The sequence below is a fragment of the Schistocerca serialis genome, unplaced genomic scaffold (genome assembly GCF_023864345.2).
Source record: "Schistocerca serialis cubense isolate TAMUIC-IGC-003099 unplaced genomic scaffold, iqSchSeri2.2 HiC_scaffold_1196, whole genome shotgun sequence".
NCBI classification, from domain to species: Eukaryota; Metazoa; Arthropoda; class Insecta; order Orthoptera; family Acrididae; genus Schistocerca; species Schistocerca serialis.
Genome location: NW_026047399.1, coordinates 1200001 through 1205000, shown reverse-complemented (window position 1 = coordinate 1205000; position 5000 = coordinate 1200001). Strand labels below are relative to the sequence as shown.

The 5000-nt window shown below is 53.1% G+C and overlaps 1 non-coding gene across 1 annotated transcript in view; it reads right to left on the bottom strand.

Annotated features, from left to right (window-relative positions):
• Positions 1 to 1455, bottom strand: part of LOC126434995 (small subunit ribosomal RNA) — a 1910-nt gene extending 455 nt beyond the window's left edge. Inside the window, exon 1 of the ribosomal RNA XR_007579651.1 lies at positions 1 to 1455. This exon is cut by the window's left edge and continues 455 nt beyond it. This is a non-coding gene — a ribosomal RNA (small subunit ribosomal RNA).
• Between the last annotated feature and the right edge of the window lie 3545 nt (positions 1456 to 5000).

Here is a 5000-nt window from a genome sequence, read left to right as displayed (position 1 = left end):
CACGCGACTAGTTAGCAGGCTAGAGTCTCGTTCGTTATCGGAATTAACCAGACAAATCGCTCCACCAACTAAGAACGGCCATGCACCACCACCCACCGAATCAAGAAAGAGCTATCAATCTGTCAATCCTTCCGGTGTCCGGGCCTGGTGAGGTTTCCCGTGTTGAGTCAAATTAAGCCGCAGGCTCCACTCCTGGTGGTGCCCTTCCGTCAATTCCTTTAAGTTTCAGCTTTGCAACCATACTTCCCCCGGAACCCAAAAGCTTTGGTTTCCCGGAGGCTGCCCGCCGAGTCATCGGAGGAACTGCGGCGGATCGCTGGCTGGCATCGTTTATGGTTAGAACTAGGGCGGTATCTGATCGCCTTCGAACCTCTAACTTTCGTTCTTGATTAATGAAAACATACTTGGCAAATGCTTTCGCTTCTGTTCGTCTTGCGACGATCCAAGAATTTCACCTCTAACGTCGCAATACGAATGCCCCCGCCTGTCCCTATTAATCATTACCTCGGGTTCCGAAAACCAACAAAATAGAACCGAGGTCCTATTCCATTATTCCATGCACACAGTATTCAGGCGGGCTTGCCTGCTTTAAGCACTCTAATTTGTTCAAAGTAAACGTGCCGGCCCACCGAGACACTCACTCAAGAGCACCCTGGTAGGATTGCAACGGGGTCCGCCTCGGGACGCACGTGCACGCACGAGGCGCGTCGCACGCCTTCAGCTCGCCCCACCGGCAGGACGTCCCACGATACATGCCAGTTAAACACCGACGGGCGGTGAACCAACAGCGTGGGACACAAATCAAACTACGAGCTTTTTAACCGCAACAACTTTAATATACGCTATTGGAGCTGGAATTACCGCGGCTGCTGGCACCAGACTTGCCCTCCAATAGATACTCGTTAAAGGATTTAAAGTGTACTCATTCCGATTACGGGGCCTCGGATGAGTCCCGTATCGTTATTTTTCGTCACTACCTCCCCGTGCCGGGAGTGGGTAATTTGCGCGCCTGCTGCCTTCCTTGGATGTGGTAGCCGTTTCTCAGGCTCCCTCTCCGGAATCGAACCCTGATTCCCCGTTACCCGTTACAACCATGGTAGGCGCAGAACCTACCATCGACAGTTGATAAGGCAGACATTTGAAAGATGCGTCGCCGGTACGAGGACCGTGCGATCAGCCCAAAGTTATTCAGAGTCACCAAGGCAAACGGACCGGACGAGCCGACCGATTGGTTTTGATCTAATAAAAGCGTCCCTTCCATCTCTGGTCGGGACTCTGTTTGCATGTATTAGCTCTAGAATTACCACAGTTATCCAAGTAACGTGGGTACGATCTAAGGAACCATAACTGATTTAATGAGCCATTCGCGGTTTCACCTTAATGCGGCTTGTACTGAGACATGCATGGCTTAATCTTTGAGACAAGCATATGACTACTGGCAGGATCAACCAGGGAGCTGCGTCAACTAGAGCTGAGCAGCCGGCCGCCCGGGAGTGTGTCCCGGGGGCCCGCGCGAACACGCAAGCGTCCGCTCAATTATTCTGCAAACAGGAGGAGGCTGAGCTCCCCTGCACCATACACCTCGAAACCCTCTCAGGTCCCGGCGGCGCGCAGCGCCGTCCTAAGTACTTGGTCGGGTTCGAGAGAGGCGCAATCGCCCGGAGTTTGGCGAGTAGACGCTTTAGGTGCGACCACCCGTGCTCCCAACTGAGCTTGCCGCTGCCGACAGAGGCCCGGGAGCGTGCTGTCGTGGCATTGCCGGCGGGAGACAACACGCGCCACCTACGGTGACCGGCAGCTCCAACGCCAGCGCCACAGAAGGACAAAAGCCCCACTTGGGTGCCGAAGCGAACTCTCCCAGCACAGCGCACGCGCCAACACGTCCGCACAGCTGCGATACAAACCACCTGCGAGAACCGCAGAGGCGACCGAGCAGCAGACGGCGTCGCGGCGCCGAGCGCCGGGCGGCGGCGCATCCTCAGCGCACACAGTCCTCAATCGGACCAGCACACTGCAGATGTCCACCGCGCTTCGCACCGGGCCCGCGAGGACCTACTTTGGCCGCACGGCGCCGCGTGCAGGGTGCGCCGGCGCGCAGCTGCGCCGCCTGCCGCCTCCGTCGGCCGGCGCGCCTGCCACTGGCCGCCCCCACCAGCCGGCTGTAGCGCGTGCGCCCACGCACCGCGCGGCCAGCACGCCGGGAGGCCCCCCCTCACCGGCCGGGGACGGTCCCACCCAGCCACCGCCGCGTATCGCTTCACACCCAGATGCCATTCACGTTCGTGGGCATGGTGGGTATCGCTGGAACAACCGGTTGGTAGCTCAACCGATCGTCGCCATCACTGATTCACCTCTAGCGAGAACAACCGCACCACAACGGTTTACCAGTTGTTCATTTGCGTAACGTCACCAGCAAACGTAGGCGTCCATCGCCATTTGCAAATTCAACGATTGTTGCATGCCTGTGTCAGGTGTCACGACACACTATGTCTGCCCACATACACGCAACAACATGTGCACGCTTCGCGAACACGTGGAAGGTGGCCCCCGTACGCATGCGATGTCCATTGCGCGAACGACTGTCAACCGGCCTCTGTCGCATGTCGCAGATGTGGAACGCAGTGCACCATGCTATCACGGTGTGTGAGAAGAGACGACTACGTCTGACAACACGCGCCACTACATCAACAGACGGCTCATGCTGATCGCCATCCAGGGCATACCACACTGCAATCCAGCTCTTATAGGGCGACGACACGTAGCTGAGTGCACAACATTTGGACCGCATGGTTCGCCGTTGTTGGCGCAGTCGTTGTACGGTCACATGTACCACGATGTATCATTCAGTACATGAGGACCAATGTGCAGTACAGTGTGTGATTTGGACGTACAACATCAGCGGACAGTTGACACAGGCCGTACCACAGCGTAGGCTAAGTGCTTCGCCATGCGAATGCCAATGAACAACTGCAAATGCCAATGAACAACTGCAAATGCCAATGAACAACTGCAAAGGGCATTGAGCATGTACATCCTGCTGCCATCCACATTAGTGTATAGCTGCAAGGTGTTTAACATGAAGCGATACACTGGGGACCGGGCAGTGCGAGTAGCAAACTATATTGCGGGGGTTGCAGTTAGGCAACACTACACTAATTTAACGCGTCGTATGACAATTACAGAGCAGGTTAAGGCCCAACGTGTGTTGGGTTAAGGCCCAACGTGTGTCGGGTTAAGGCCCAACGTGTGTCGGGTTAAGGCCCAACGTGTGTCGGGTTAAGGCCCAACGTGTGTCGGGTTAAGGCCCAACGTGTGTCGGGTTAAGGCCCAACGTGTGTCGGGTTAAGGCCCAACGTGTGTCGGGTTAAGGCCCAACGTGTGTCGGGTTAAGGCCCAACGTGTGTCGGGTTAAGGCCCAACGTGTGTCGGGTTAAGGCCCAACGTGTGTCGGGTTAAGGCCCAACGTGTGTCGGGTTAAGGCCCAACGTGTGTCGGGTTAAGGCCCAACGTGTGTCGGGTTAAGGCCCAACGTGTGTCGGGTTAAGGCCCAACGTGTGTCGGGTTAAGGCCCAACGTGTGTCGGGTTACGGCACAACGTGGGTTACGTTACGGCGCAACGTGGGTTACGTTAAGGCGCAATATAGGTTACGTTAAGGCGCAATATAGGTTACGTTACGGCGCAATATAGGTTACGTTAAGGCGCAATATAGGTTACGTTAAGGCGCAATATAGGTTACGTTAAGGCGCAATATAGGTTACGTTAAGGCGCAATATAGGTTACGTTAAGGCGCAATATAGGTTACGTTAAGGCGCAATATAGGTTACGTTAAGGCGCAATATAGGTTACGTTAAGGCGCAATATAGGTTACGTTAAGGCGCAATATAGGTTACATTAAGGCGCAATACAGGTTAGGTTAAGGCGCAATACAGGTTAGGTTAAGGCGCAATACAGGTTAGGTTAAGGCGCAATACAGGTTAGGTTAAGGCGCAATACAGGTTAGGTTAAGGCGCAATACAGGTTAGGTTAAGGCGCAATACAGGTTAGGTTAAGGCGCAATACAGGTTAGGTTAAGGCGCAATACAGGTTAGGTTAAGGCGCAATACAGGTTAGGTTAAGGCGCAATACAGGTTAGGTTAAGGCGCAATACAGGTTAGGTTAAGGCGCAATACAGGTTAGGTTAAGGCGCAATACAGGTTAGGTTAAGGCGCAATACAGGTTAGGTTAAGGCGCAATACAGGTTAGGTTAAGGCGCAATACAGGTTAGGTTAAGGCGCAATACAGGTTAGGTTAAGGCGCAATACAGGTTAGGTTAAGGCGCAATACAGGTTAGGTTAAGGCGCAATACAGGTTAGGTTAAGGCGCAATACAGGTTAGGTTAAGGCGCAATACAGGTTAGGTTAAGGCGCAATACAGGTTAGGTTAAGGCGCAATACAGGTTAGGTTAAGGCGCAATACAGGTTAGGCTAAGGCGCAATACAGGTTAGGTTAAGGTACGACATAGGTTAGGTTAAGGTACGACATAGGTTAGGTTAAGGTACGACATAGGTTAGGTTAAGGTACGACATAGGTTAGGTTAAGGTACGACATAGGTTAGGTTAAGGTACGACATAGGTTAGGTTAAGGTACGACATAGGTTAGGTTAAGGTACGACATAGGTTAGGTTAAGGTACGACATAGGTTAGGTTAAGGTACGACATAGGTTAGGTTAAGGTACGACATAGGTTAGGTTAAGGTACGACATAGGTTAGGTTAAGGTACGACATAGGTTAGGTTAAGGTACGACATAGGTTAGGTTAAGGTACGACATAGGTTAGGTTAAGGTACGACATAGGTTAGGTTAAGGTACGACATAGGTTAGGTTAAGGTACACATTGTTGTAAGGAAAGGTTTAATGGGGGGGCGGGGCGGCCGGTTTGTTGATTGTGATTATAGTAAGTGGATGCCTGCGGCATCATCTGATTTGCCACGTCAGGATGCACCTTTGGCTCATGACAGGCGG